Below are 16,194 nucleotides of genomic sequence, written 5' to 3' on the forward strand. Positions count from 1 at the left end.
AGTTATCATGACAACTTATTAAAGTTTGACAATTGTACCATACTTTAAAGTTAGCAATAGCTGTAAAGATAGAAAGAAATATTTTAATTAATCTTGTAGTGGTTTTTGAAAGTAAAATATATATTACTTTATGTTATCTGGTCATTGAGGAATATTGCTAGATGTCAACCTTGATTAGTAAATTAATTTAGATTATTTACTACAAGTTTAGTATTGAACCTACTAGGTCACACACTAACGAGAGTTCTAATATCTGATATATAATTATATATTTAAGAATTTAATTTGGTCAAATAAATAATTTTATGGAATATTATTTTAATTCTAGGCTAGCACTAAGAATTAATAAAGTAAATTCTAAAATTATTAATATGTAGCTGAAAAATAAAAGAACAATCATTGTATTGTTATTTTATGAAATAGTATGTTGGAATTGGTTGTAACATTTCAACCAATAGGTATCACTTGAGGAGAAGAGATATACTCACAAGTAAGTGTGGCTTATGTTTCATAGACTAGACACGGTAATGCATCATGTATATGTATATATATATATGTGCAAAGAAAAAAAAGAAATATAGTTTTTTCTGTGAGAGTATGTGGTTGCGTGATTTTCTAATTCTCTCGCTCTTTGCCACTGTGCCTTCTTGAGAAAAATAGAAATAAAGGGAAGTGTGTTGGATACAAATGTTATTGGCCCAATCCAAACCCAAAAAAACAGAAAAGATGAAGAAAGGTAAATTGGCGGAAAAAATAGTTTATATAGTTAAATATGTTTTATTAGTTAGTTCTTTCCTTTTTCAGCATTGTATCTTAGTATATAATCTTGTGCCCTTTATTATTTCATAGATATTGAATATTCATTGTGTGAATCACTTTCATAAGGTTCCACTTTAATTTACATACAATTTCATCTCTTTCACATTCAAGATTCTTCTTCTTTGTTTACTTTCATCACCGTCATGGAATCCACCATGCTTTACATGGTACCAGAGCACCTTCATTGAACGTGTCTCTGCCATGCTTCCATATCGTCTGCTTCTCGTCTACTTCTCGTCTACTTCTTTCTTTTTCACAAACATCTGCAATCCCTCTTCTTGACTTCATTCTAATCGAATCAACAAGGAATGGCAAATCAGATTACAACTCAAGGCACAATGGTAGATCCTAGAAATCCGTACTTCATTCACCCGAATGAAAATCCAGGGTCAAAGATTGTGACTACGATACTGAATGGTGACAATTATCATGCACAAGCTAGAGAAATGGAGATGGCCCTCACATCCACGAAAAAAATCGAGTTCGTAGATGGATCACTTCCCAAACCAGCTTGTAGTGACCCTTTCTATCTCTACTAGAAGATATGTAACAATTTAATAGTCTCTTGGTTGAATCAATTTGTTGATTCATCAATCACCCAAAGTATTCTTTGGATGGAAATTGCCCAAGAAATTGGGAATGACTTAAGGGAAAGTTACTACTAAGGAGATGTCTTCAGGATCTCTAAATTGATGCCAGAAATTTATTCCATCAAATATGATAATCTGACTATTAGTGCTTATTGCACCCAAATCAAAGGATTGTGGGAGAAACTTAACACTTTCAATCCAATTCCTCCTTATTTATTTGAGGTGAAATGTAAGTGCACTCTTATCCCCATCCTGAAAAGGTATAGATAAAAAGACTATGCCATTTGTTTCTTGATGGGACTAAATGATTAGTTCTCTATAGTCAAGACTCCAACCATGTTGGTTGACCGTTTGCCTACCATCAACAGAGTCTTTTCTCTTCTAATTCAACAAGAAAGACAGAACAACCTCCTCTCTGATGATGGTAAGCTGCTTGCAAATGTTTCCAGTGACAACTTTGATAATAAAATGAGAGGAAGAGGAAGATGATTTCGTGGACAAATAGGTGGAGACACCATAATCAATATAGGTCTTAAACCAATGTTAGATGGGGCAAATGCACCATGATTTGTATCTACTACCACAAACAAAGTGACACAATAGATGTGTATTACATAAAATATGGTTTCCCCCCGAATTACTTCTCTAATTCAGAGAACATAAACAACTACATGACCTAGGAATTAATAGAGGATGAGAAATTTACCAATAAGGCTTCTGATTCATCATCAAAGGAACCAAGTGAAGGGTCTCTCTTAGGAGTCACTCATGAACAACACAAAGGCCTTGTATCTCTGTTAGAACGTTCCAACAATTCTCAGCATCATAATGCCAATCAAATTGTGGTTGCACCACTACAACAAGACACAAAAACCTTAGGTACCACTAACATTCAATCAACCATTTGGAAATATGATTATTGGATTCTTGATACATGAGTCACTGATCATGTGTGCTACTCCTTATCAGGATTTCAATCTTTTAAACAAATTAAACCTATTTCAATCAGATTGCCCAATGGAGAAAATTTAATTGCTCACTACTTTGGTACAGTGGTGCTCTCAACTCATCTTTACTTATATGATGTTCTATATCTACCTTCATTCAATTTCAATTTGATTTCTGTCTCAAAACTCACTGATTATATGTCATGCAAATTGATTTTTCCAATATACACTGTCACATACATGACCTCCAATCCTTGAGGATGATTGGTGTAGCTAGTATGAAGGAGTGACTGTATGGAATGATGCAACAGAATCAGGACATTCCTACCTTTCACACTATTAATTCCTTCTCTAGTTATAGTGATAACAATCTATGGCATTATGGATTAGGTCATTTGTCACATTCTAGGATGTGTGCTATGCAATCTAAGTTTCCTTTTATACAATGTAATAAGACTATGGATCCATGTGAAACTAGTCATTTGGCCAAACAAAAGTGGTTTCCATATCCTCATAGTGTTTCTAAATCTGCAAAGTCTTTTGATCTTGTCCATATAGCCATATGGGGACCCTTTTATGTCCCCTCCACACATGACCATAGATATTTCCCTGAAATTATGGATGACCACAAAAGATACACCCGAATCCTCTTTATGAGAACCAAAACTAAAGTTAATCAACACATAAAGACCTTTGTGTCTTATGTCAACACTCAGTTTGATTCTAAACTCAAATCCATTAGAAGTGACAATGGAAATGAGTTTTTCCTTACCGACTTCTATGCCCAACAAGGGATACACCACCAAACCTCTTGTGTGGAATCCCCTTAGCAAAATGGATTTGCTGAAAGAAAACACCAACACATCTTAGTTGTTGCCAGGTCCCTTATTTTCCAATCCAAACTACCTATATGCTTTTGGAACTATGCCATATCCCATTCAATACACCTCATTAATAGACAATCCACTAGATACCTTTCCAACAAGTCTCTTTTTGAGGCTCTACATAAGACCCTACCTGATTTAACACATTTAAAAACTTTTGGCAGCATGTGCTATGTTTTTACACTCACTTCTAAAAGACACAAGCTTGACCTAGAAGAGGTGTTTTCTTGGGTTATATGCAAGGGACTAAAGGCTATCTTGTTCTCGATTGTCTTAACATGAAAATTTTCCTTTCAAGAAATATGGTATTCTTCAAACACATTTATCATTTCCACAACAATCAAGAAGAACCACCTAAATCCCCTCAAAATCATTCTGTTATACCCACTGATTGCTTTGATTCCATGTTTTCTTACACTATTGATCTAATTGATACTCAATAACCTTTTGTTCCTACCGATACTAGTGAGACATCTCACAATATTACTACTATTCCTTCTAGCCCTACTAGGGGTGATCCTAATGCACCCCTCAGGCACTCCAGTGGGATATCTAAACCACCATCATATCTTCAAAATTACCATTGCACCTTAGCAACAAAGTCTTTGCCAACATCCTCTTCCAAAATCAAATACCCTTTGGAACACTTCCTTAATTATATCTCTTCATCTCAACCTCACAGACATTACTCTCTGGCCATTTCATCCACCCCTACACTTAGCACTTATGAGGAAGCCATCTTGTATCAATCTTGACAACATGAAATTTGTAAGACTGAGATGACAACTAAGAGGGGGGGAGGGGGAGGTGAATTAGTTGTTGAGAAACTATGACAGATTTTTCTGCAAAATTCAAGAGTTAAAAGCAACAGAAAAGTTATGCAGAAAATATCAAGTAAGTTTAAGGAGTTAAGGGAGAAGAGAGTACACATAGATTTTATATTGGTTCACCTTCTTGTCTACCGAAGGCTACGTCTAGTACTCTTGCAGTACAAGAGATTTCTTCACTAGATATTAAGAGTAATAATTACAATTTCTCACCCCGAGATTTTCTTGTACCTTACTCACTTTCTAATACCTATATCACTCTTTGGTAATCATCATTTCTAAGTGACTCTATCCCCTTTCTTATCATACCCTTGTGAAAGAAAGTAATTCAATACTTTGAATGAAGAAAACGTTAACTATGACAAGGATTGCTTTTACAAGATTTGAAACTATAAACTCTTGTAATTCAATAACTCTTTGTATACTTTAGTACTAATGTTCAGAAGGTTTGAATAACTTGAAACAACACTTAAGACAACTTCAGAAAATATGTTCTGAAAGTTATGAACAAGTTGCAAGAACTGTAGAGCAAGTATTTCAAAAAAGTATAGATTGTGTAAGTGAGTTACATGTTTTAAATTATGAGTTTCAATGCGTTTATATACACTTTCCAATCAACTAAAACACCTCTACGAAAAGGTAGGAATTGATTGTAATGAAACCATTTCGTTTAGTTTGAAAGTTGTGTAGTTTGAATTTGAAAACTGGTGCAACAACTCTCGGTAATTGATTACCTAATCGATGTAATCGATTACCCAAACATTCTATCCAACTGAGTATTTGATTTTCACAAGCTGTAATCGATTACCCAATGGTTCTGTCCAACAGAGTAATTGTTTACCGTGTTGTGTAATCGGTTACTCAAAATGTGTAATTGATTACCCTCATGAAGTTTTGTTGGATAACTTGTTTCTCACTCATATAACCTGTTAATTAGTTCTGGTAACCTGTTACTTAGTCACAGTAACCTGTTACAATATATTTTGATTTTTTTTTTCATTTATACTTGTGTTTATCAATTTTCTTTTAAAATATTTTTGAGCATTACTACTAATTGTATATTTATAGTATAAGGATAGAAGTACCATTGCACCTTAGCAACAGATTCTCTGCTAGCATCTTCTTCCAAAATCAAATACCCTTTGGAACACTTCCTTAATTATATCTCTTCATCTCAACGTCACATACATTACTCTCTGGCCATTTCATCCACCCCTACACTTAACACTTATGAGGAAGCCATCTTGCATCAATCTTGGAAACATGATATTGACTCTGAACTTTCTACCCTTCAACATAATAACACATGGAATATTACAAGGTTACTAAGTAACAAAAGATCCAATGGCTGCAAATGGATTTTTAAACTTAAACATAAACTAGATGGATCCATAGAAAGGTTTAAAGCAAAGTTGGTTGCCAAGGGTTTCACACAAAAAGAAGAAGTGGATTACCTTGATACTTTTAGCCCTATGGTTAAAATGACAACCATTAGAGTTCTTTTATCTTTATCAGCCATCCATAACTATTTGAGCATGTTTACATGAAAATTCCTCCTGGTACTTTTCCTTCATAGTGACCTTAATGAGGATGTTTACATGAAAATTCCTCTTGGTCTCCGTGTTGCCAATCCTTCTTTGGTTTGTAAACTCCACAATCCAGTTATGGGCTTTAGCAAGCCATCAGACAATGGCATGAGAAACTAACCAAGGTCCTTATAACTCATAGCTTCTATAAGTCTCAATCAAATCATTTCTTACTTATTAAATCTATGAAACCTAGCTTTACTACAATTCTGATATATATTGATGATTTAGTTTTAATTGGTAATGATCTCTCTAAAATTCAATCAACCAAGCAACTTATTAATACTAAATTCAGTATCAAGGACCTAGAAAACTTGAAATTCTTTCTTGGTCTTGAAATTGCAGATCCAATAAAGGGATTGCTTTATATCAACGCAAATATGTGTTAGATCTTCTATCTGAAACATGAATGCTTGTTGCAAAACCATGCTCAATACCAATGGATTAGAATATATGACTTCACTCCACTTTTGGATCTCCATTGCCTGATCCTGCTCCATATCGAAGATTGCTTGGAAAATTGCTATATCTAACAAATTCCAGGCCTGATATCAACTATGTAGTTAGTCATCTCAGCCAATTCATTTCCTGTCCTACTGACCAAAATCACCAAGCAACCAACAGAGTCCTCAAATATCTCAAATTCTTACCTGCTCTTGGCCTATTATTTCCTAGTCAAAATACAACTACCTTAAAGGTTTTTCAAACTAAGATTGGGCAGCATGTTTGGACACTAGAAAATCTGTCACTGGAAGGTGTTTCTTCCTTGGCTCTTCCTTGATCTCTAGGAAAAGTAAAAAGCAAACCGTTGTTTCTAAATCATCAATTGAAGCTAAATATAGAGCAATTGGTATGGCTTGATGTGAGGCATAATGGCTACTCTACCTTTTCCAAGATCTTGACATCCCTCGTTTCCTCCAATCAGCCTCTACTGTGATAACAACTCAGCTCTCCACATTGCAGCCAACCCTGTTTTCCATGAACGCACCAAGCACATCGAAATTGATTGCCACATAGTCAGGGAGAGAGTTCAGTATGGCACTCTCCATCTTCTACCCATCTCTTCTTCCTCTCAACTAGCTACAATACTTACCAAAACTCTATCTCCAGGTCATTTTCACTCCATCATTTCCAAGCTTGGCCTGTTCAACTTTCACTTGCAAGCTTGTGGGGGTTGTTGGATACAAATGTTATTGGCCCAATCCAAACCCAAACCATAAAATCCAGAAAACAAAAAAGATGAAGAAAGGCATATTAGCGGAATTTTTTTAGAGTAAATTACATCGACACCCCCTGAGTTTTAGTGAAATTACACAAACCACCCCTCACTTTTCTAAACTTACACAAACCTCCCCTAGTTTTGTACTTTCATTACACTGACCACCCTTGTATAAGAAATAAGTGTAATTTTTTAAACAAAAAATGTGATAAATGCAATTAAGTTAAACAAAACATGATATATTGTGTAGACAAGTCTAAATAATATACAAATCAATGTATCTTTATTATTTTTGGTTCATTACACTACATTATAAGAGTGCTTTAAACAATATTTCTTTATAATTGTTGATGCATTTTGTAACAAAAAAATAATAAAGATACATTGATTTGTATATTATTTAGACTTGTCTACACAATATATCATATTTTGGTTAACTTAATTGCATTTATCACATTTTTTGTTTAAAAAATTACACTTATTTATTATACAGGGGTAGTCAGTGTAATGAAAGTACAAAACTAGGGGAGGTTTGTGTAAGTTTAGAAAAGTGAGGGATGGTTTGTGTAATTTCACTAAAACTCAAAGGGATCAGTGTAATTTACTCATTTTTTTTAATATTTAGTTGCATCTGTTTTATTAGTTAGCTCTTTCCTTCTCTAGCATTGTATCTTAGTATATAATCTTGTGCCCTTTATCATTTCATAGATACTGAATATTCACTGTGTGAATCACGTTCATAAGGTTCCACTTTAATACACATACAATTTCATCTCTATCACATTTAAGATTCTTATTCTTTGTTTACTTTCATCATCATCATGGAATCCACCATGTTTTACCAAGTGTGCCTCAAATATATATACTTTTGCACAGTGTGCTTAGTACATAGAGGAAAAATACATTGTCCATGTGCAATATCTTTTTCATTTTTATTTGTTACACATATATACATGTTAAAATATGGTGTGAGTCATGGATGAAACTTCTTGATGAATTAAGAAGTATGAGAAATGAATGGATGAGAAAGAAAGCTTAAAAAATGGAGAAATAAAAGAGAATGAGAATCAAATCTTTCACTAAATAGAAATACATTTCTCATTATTGAATTGAATTACAAAGATTAGGAGAATACCTATTTATATACAACAACTACTAAAACAGAAAACATAAACTATTAACCAGATAATCAATTAACTTTGTTGATTAATTGATTATCACATACAAACTAACCGAAATAACTAACTAGTTAATCGATTAATGTGTAGTGTCTAAATTTTGAAGAACAACTTTAAATATTCAGGAACTACAACCGGATACGCGTTTCATATACAGTTTTTTATTATATATAATTTTAGCCACAAATAGATTCATGTTTACTATGTTGTGTGTTAACCAAACGAATTGAACTTGAACTAAAAATTGAGCTTGGTAAATAAACGAGACCAACTTGAGTCAATACAGTTCGACTCTTAGCTTCATAAGCGAAACCATTATTTATATATATATATATATATATATTAGCTTCCATTAGATATTTAAACATATATTTGTTACACACTAGTCCTGACATGCGACCCCCCATGAATACATTGAGTGTGTCAGCCACAAGCTTAAATCATGCAATATTTAGTGATTGTTCCTATGAATTGCTACCATTAAGCTTGTATTTGAGTTGTGATTGGTTTAAAAAATGTATTTGAGTTATAGGTATAATGTAAGATTTGTTTTCGTTCATAACATAGACTTGCAGCTGCAGTATTATTCCAGAGTACATAGAAAAATTTAAAACTAAACGTCACTGCTCTGATCATTGTTTATCAATTGAACTTTGCAGCTCGTTTCCGTTTTCTTATTGTGAAGTTGTCTTAGTTCTCAATTCCAGTTGTGTTAGTTCTCTATACGTCACTACAAATGTTGATTCATTCCAGTGGAAAAAAATTAGAAACCTTGTCAATGTTTGCTTCTGACACAGAATATTGAACATAGTACAATTTGTTGTCAATATGTAAATAAGAAAGTGACGAAACATTCCTCACCTTTCACATTCATATGCAACCATCAAAGCGTCTAGCTCGCACAATTCACATTCCAAAAGGACAAGCAAGCCAATACAAAAATGAAAAGATAAAATCTATGCATACTATACCATAGTTATATTATGACCTCATTTATTTATTTATATATATATATATATATATATATATATATTTATTTATTTATTGTGTACCGAGTTTAATATATAGCATATACCACCTATTGGATCTCATATAAAGAAGTCTTTCTGATAATAATGTAAAAAATGAATGACATAGAAAAGGTACCCCATACTGAAACCGGAATCACGAACCATATAGCTATGGACCATATTATTCTTTTTTTCACTTTTTATAGGTGATATCAATATGTTAAATTATGTTTATGATCATAGTTAGATATGACCAAAAACTCTACTCGTGGATACACATAAAAATACCCATAATGAGTACCTGTAATGATAAATTATAGGTAGAAACGAGTTTTATGATACATGCTCTCTAAGTACCCACATATTTATTATTATTAATTTAAGATTATAAATTATCTAATTTATTATTATTATTATTTCATAATAAATTGAAGCGATTGACTATAATCATTAATTTATCATATAAATATCTTATTATTTATGTAATAATTATTTTTATATATAGATTGTTACAAAATAAATAACTATATAATAAAAATTAAAAATTCGTTGGGTAGGTGCAGATACCCGCATAGATACCTACAAATAATGTGGCTTTGGGAACAGGAAATCACTACTCGCGCCCACACAACCACGTTGCCATCCCTAGTCACATTTACTTTATATTTACTTCAATTACAGAAAATTATGGGAACATTCTACTAAAGTTATAACAATATTGTCATTGTAGATACTCCCAAAATTGCAATATCATGGTTATGAAGTATAATCTAAAACACTAACCATTCTAGCTCATTTCATGTGTTAGTTCTTTCACATGGCTTCTTCTCTTAACTCTTCCATCATAATTCATGAATACTACCATGTTGCTCCTCCTCCAACTACAACTTCCACTTTCTTTGACTTTTTTTGGCTTAGGTTCCATCCAGTTGAGTGTTTATTCTACTCTTTTCTGTTCTCTCTTACCTTCCAACACTTTCTCCCCATAGCTTGTAACATCATTTGGCCTTCTGATTCTAACACACCCTTTGTTCATTACAAGTCTGGTGGTGGTAGTAATGGTGTTTCCCTAATCATTAGTAGAGAGTGAATTAGATTTCAACCATAAGGGACCACCTGGTATCAATTAACATTGAAGGAATAATTGATTTAGTCCAACATTCGATTATCATTTGTGCATTTAATTAAAGACAATATCTTTACCTTGAATATAATAGTTGCTCTCTTAAGCTTAGACATAAATTATATACTTTCTTCTCCTCATTGATGCATCTCGACTAATATAAATTCGTACATTGTCATAAAAAAATAACACAACAAAATATCTTTGTTATATGATATCAACAACTTTTGCCTAAACGACAATTGATTCTCTCCCTCATTATTGGAATAAGAACTTCAGCGAAGAAGAAGAAAAGCTCTTGAATTTTTATTGATATAAATGGCAAATTTACAAATATATGTTATTCATCTTATTTACTAAGATGAGACGGAAAAAAGGATATATATACAAACCATAAGCAGATCAGCTAAAAGAAAAAACTAATCTAAACAAACCACCTAACTTAACCAACTAAAACAGACTGAAATAGAAATAAGAAACTAACTAAGTTTATACAATAAACTTACTAAAACAGATGGGCCAACAGTAAGATAGACCAAAGTTGAAATGAAAACAAAATACTTCAATGCTCCTCCTCAAGCTCGAGAATGAATGTCAATTGCTCCCAGCTTGGACAAAAGATAAGAAAAGTGGAGGGTTCTAAACCTTTTGTGAATAAATTTGCAACTTGTTCATTAGTAGTAATAGGAAGTAAATGAAAGAGATTATTTTGAAATCTTTCACGAGTTACATAACAATCAATATCAATATGTTTTGTTTGTTCATGAAACACTGAAATTGCTGCTATGTAACGGGAAGAATTACTATAATAATATAACAAAGCAAGTTGTTTAAAATCAACACACACATTAGTAAGTAAGTAGGTTAACCATTGAACCTCATACGAAGCAAAAGCTAAAGCCCTATATTTGGCTTCAAAAGAAGACCTGAAAACAATCTTCTACTTATTAGATTTCCATGAAATCAATGAATTTCCTAGAAACATACAATATCCATAAACGAATCTTCTAATATCAGGACAAGTGGCCCAATCAGAGTCACTAAAATCCTTTAAACGAAGAGGTGAGCTAGTAGGATAAAATAAACCTTGACCAGGTTTACCTTAAAGATACCTAAGGAGACGAGTTAAGGCTTTTTAATGATTCATGGTGGGAGTGTCTAGAAACTGACTAAGTTGTTGAATAGAGAAGGCAATATCAGGACGAGTATTTGTGAGATAGAGAAGCCTACCCATAAATTATCTATACAGAGAAGGATTATCATATGGTGCACTATCATTCTGATGCAAGGGATTACCTTTAACAATAGGTGTAAGGGTAGTCTTTGAGTAAAGGAAACCAGTAACAGAAAGCAAGCCAATAGTGTATTTTCGTTGGCTAAGGATAACACCTTTATGATATTTAACTACTTCAAGGCCAAAGAAATACCTAAGTGTGCCAAGGTCTTTAATATGAAAGGTTGAATGGAGGAAATTTCTAGCATAAGCAATTTCATTCTTATCATTACCATCAAGAATCAGATCATTTACATAGACAACTAAAGCAGTGAAGCTCGAAGTACTATGCTTGGTAAACAATGAATGATCATGTTGAGATTGATAATATCCTATAGAAATGAGGGCTTTGGATAGCTTGGCAAATCATTGTCGGCTTGTCTGCTTTAATCTATAGAGAGATTTATTAAGCTTGCAAACATGATTAGGAATAAAACAAGTTACACCTTCAGGAAGGGACATGTAAACCTTTTCATTAAGGTCACCATGCAAAAAAACATTGTTAACATCAAGTTGTTCAAGGAACCATCCCTTTGAAGAGGCAATGGCCAATAAAATTTGTATGGTAGTGAGTTTCACGACAACAACAAATGTCTCAAAGTAGTCCAGGCCCTTAGTTTGGGTATACCCTTTTGCTAAAAGCCTAGCCTTATGTCTTTCTATGGTGCCATCAGACCTGAATTTGAACTTGTAAATCCATTTAGAACTTATAGGTTTCTTTTTAGGGGGTAAAGAGACAACAACCCACATATGATTTTGTTCTAAAGCTTGCAATTAATTCTACACAGCTTGAATCCACTCCTTGGACTAAAGGGCTTGATGGAAACTCTTTGGCTCATCATGAGTGCTTAAGGACAAAATGTAATGAAGGTATGTGTTAGATAGGGCTTGATAAGATAAAATAGAATGTAAATGGTGCTTGATCTTTGTTGAGGAATGAAGTAGAGTAGAGTTGGAAATGCTATAATGGAAATCCTTTAGGTAAGTAGGAGGCACATGAGGTCTTTGAGACATTCTCAGGTTGATAGGTGAGAATATGGGAGGATTACATGGATGTAAAGGTTTATTTGTGTGTGTTACAGGTGTGACATGTTTAGGAATATGTATTAATATATCATAGTATGTGTTGGCAGTAAACTCTTGAGGCTGCTTAGATTGATTAGATTCGGTCTGAGAAGGCTGGAGGTTTTGATCAGATGAGTATGGGAAGGTGTGCTCATAAAATTGAGCATTTCTAGTAACAAGTATTTCTCTTGAAGACAGATCTAGAAGAACATATCTCTTAGTTCTTGGTTTGTAGGCAAGATATATGCATTTTCTTGTTTGAGGATCTAATTTGGTTCTATGTTGCACAAGGGTGCTTCAAAAGCACGCACAACCAAAGATCTTCAAGTCAATCAAAGATGGAATGGTTCAAAATAAAATTTCAGAAGGGGATTTAGATTGTAGAACAGGAGTAGGAAGTCTATTAATAAGATAGACAACATGTTTGGCTGCAAAACTCTAGTAAACTTTGGGCACATGAGACTGGAATAGGAGAGCCCTAACGACATCCATAATGTGTCTATGTTTCCTCTCAACAATAGAGTTTTGTTGAGGGGTTTCCACACATGAAGTTTGGTAGATAATACCAACTTCTGCATAAAATTTTGGCATCATAAACTCCATGCCATTATTATTTCTAAGGCCTTTAATCTTTTGATCAAATTGCACAGAAACTAAAGTTACAAAATCTTTAGTAATATCTTTGGCATTAGACTTGGAATGCATGAGAAATAACCAAGTGTGCCTACTAAAGTCATCTACAACAATTAAGAAGTATATGTGGCCATTAATGGATGAGACATTAACAGGGCCCCAAATATCTATATGTATAAGTTCAAAAAAAGTGAGAGGTAGCAAACAAACCATTTTGGAAGGGGAGCTTAGTTTTCTTAGCTAAATGGCAAAAATCACAAATTTTATTATTCTCAAATTTCACATAAGGAAACTATTTGCATATTTGACTAAGTACAAGATGTGAAGAGTGTCCTAAATGAAAGTGCCATAAAACAAAAGAAGTATTAGCACAGTTATTGATTATATAACATAAAGGCTTGTATGTCTTGGTTTTAGTGAGGATGTAAAGATGATTGTGAACTTCAACATGTCCAATCATCTTCAATGTAATTGTATTCTGAATAACAATCTTTGTTAAAAAAGATGTTGTAATTTAATGAACTGGTCAGTTTATGAATAGAGACAAGATTATATAAAAAAGTAGGAATATAGAAGACATTAGTGAGCATTAGTTTATCAGAAAAGGCCATAATTCCTGATTGTGTGGCTAAGACAATGGAGCCATTAGGGAGTTTTATGACAATAGGTTTGATACTTTGCAATGAGATAAAGTTATTAAGATCATTTGTGACATGATCTATTGCTCCAATGTCAAATATCCAATAATTTTGAGATATAGGCATACGTGATGGAAGCTCTAAATCCACACTGCTAGATACTTAATTGATGCAACGACTAGGATAAAATAGCATGTCAACCTTCTTATGTTCACTTGCTTCTGACTTAAGAGCAGATTGTATTGAGTCAAATTGTTCAACTATTCCTTGGTTGAGGGCATAAGGGATTGTCCCTTCAGTAGGCCTTGTTCTAAATTTGAAGTTTGGTGGGAATCCATGTTTGTAGTAGTAAGTGTCCACAATATGCTTTTCTCTCCCATATAATATGCAAACCTTGATGCTTGTATTATTAGCATGTCCTTTTCCAAGAATGCCTCTGCCTAAAGCCCCTTGTGTGAATCCACGACCAGGTCCTCCTCCATTGTCTTGAATATTCTTTGGATAAGAGCTATTACTTTTATTGATATTTGGTCTCCAATTCTGCTTGGTGTTCACAGAGTTGATCAATCTCTTCAGCTCTTCATGCCCCATGTCAACCAATTGTCCCTCTTGTTGCAAGACTAGTTAATTAGTGAAGTAAGTTGACATATCCCTTTAACCTTGCTTTATGGAATGCAGTTCTTGAATAAGATCTAAAAATCTGAAATGGTCTCCTTTAGAGAACCTTTCTTTGAGGTTCTCCCATAACTCTAATGATGAATATATATAGATAATACTTTGCCCTATTTGATGACACAGAGATCTTATAATCCATGAAATTATCATGGTATTACACTTTTCCAGGGCTTCATATGTTGGATGCGAGAGACTAGGCATACAAATCATGAAATTCACAAACTTGAATTTATTTTTCGAAGTGGGAGCTCCTCTCATAGCTCTACTCCAAGAATGGAAGTTTATATTATCAATAGGTGGGGAAACAAGAGCAATTCCTAGCTTTTCCTCATGATGAAGGTAGAAAGGAATTGATGGGTTCTGTGAAATGTCAAGCTCACGACTCCCCTAAATTGATTCGGATTGCATTTCCATTGAATCTTGTGTAAAATATTTGTGAAAGGAAAAAAGGGGAGGATGATGAATGGAGAAGAAGAAGAACATGTAGAAGGGAATGGATGATGGTGTGCAGCAGAGCTCTCAATTTGAGAGCTCTAATACCATATTGGAATAAGAACTTCAAAGAAGAAGAAAGAAAATAAAAGAATAAGAAAATCTCTTCAATCTTTATTGATATAAATGAAAAATTTACAAATGTATGTTATTCATCTTACTTACTAAGATGAGACGAAAATTAGTATATATATACAAACCAGATCCAGGTCAGCTAAAAGAAGAAACTAACCTAAACAAACTAACTAACTTAACCAACTAAAAAAACTGAAATAGAAATAAGAAACTAACTAAGCCTATACAATAAACTAACTAAAACAAATGGGCCAACAGTAAGATGGACCAAAGCTAACACTTCAATACTCATCATGCCTTCCACACCAATCTTTGAGATCACAATTACTTCAAATGCCAAATTTGTTATACTTATTCACACTAACTCATCCCTAAAACTATGCATCGCCTACTTCCATGCCTGGAAGTTTCAATTCAATGACCTCTTTATGGAAATGGCATCGAGGTAATACTCACTCAATATTATTGTCATGTTAGGTATTGCAAAGATGTCCAAACAATCCTGTGACATTCTTACTAAGATGTTCGTGAGTAAATCTCATACAAAAATCATGAATTTGAAAGAACACCTCTTTTAATCCATAAAAGGATCCAAATCCTTCATAGGATACATTTACATTAGATTATTTATCTATCATCAACTTTCCATTTGAAGATATGGATTTTTTCATCCACACTCTGAACGACCTAGGTACTGAGTATCGTGAGGTCAATGTTACTTTTTGAACAAGATGTGAAGAAGATCTTGCTTCTGACCTTGGCACGGTTTTGATGAAGACACCAACATCACCAAAAAGAAGAAAAGGAAGATGACTTATGAAGACAAATGAAGATAAAACTTCAAGACATTAGATTAAGTCTTTGTAAGTAGTTCTATCCTAAACTCTTAAGTATATACAAGTATAATTGCTCAAACTATTTTTTAGAAAATGTGAGACACTTTTAAAAGACTTCAAACATTTTTCAAAAATAGTGTGTAACAGGTTACTTCATTGAGTAACAGGTTACATGTGTGAGAAAAGAGTTATCCAACTGAAAAACTGATTTTTGAAAGCTGAGTAACCGATTACTCAAAGTGAGTAACCGATTACTCAAAATAACTTTTAAGTATCTGTTGGACAGAGAGTTTGAGTAACAGATTACTCAAAGTGAGTAACCGA

Source organism: Lupinus angustifolius, chromosome LG02 (assembly GCF_001865875.1).
Source record: "Lupinus angustifolius cultivar Tanjil chromosome LG02, LupAngTanjil_v1.0, whole genome shotgun sequence".
In the NCBI taxonomy this organism is placed as follows: domain Eukaryota; kingdom Viridiplantae; phylum Streptophyta; class Magnoliopsida; order Fabales; family Fabaceae; genus Lupinus; species Lupinus angustifolius.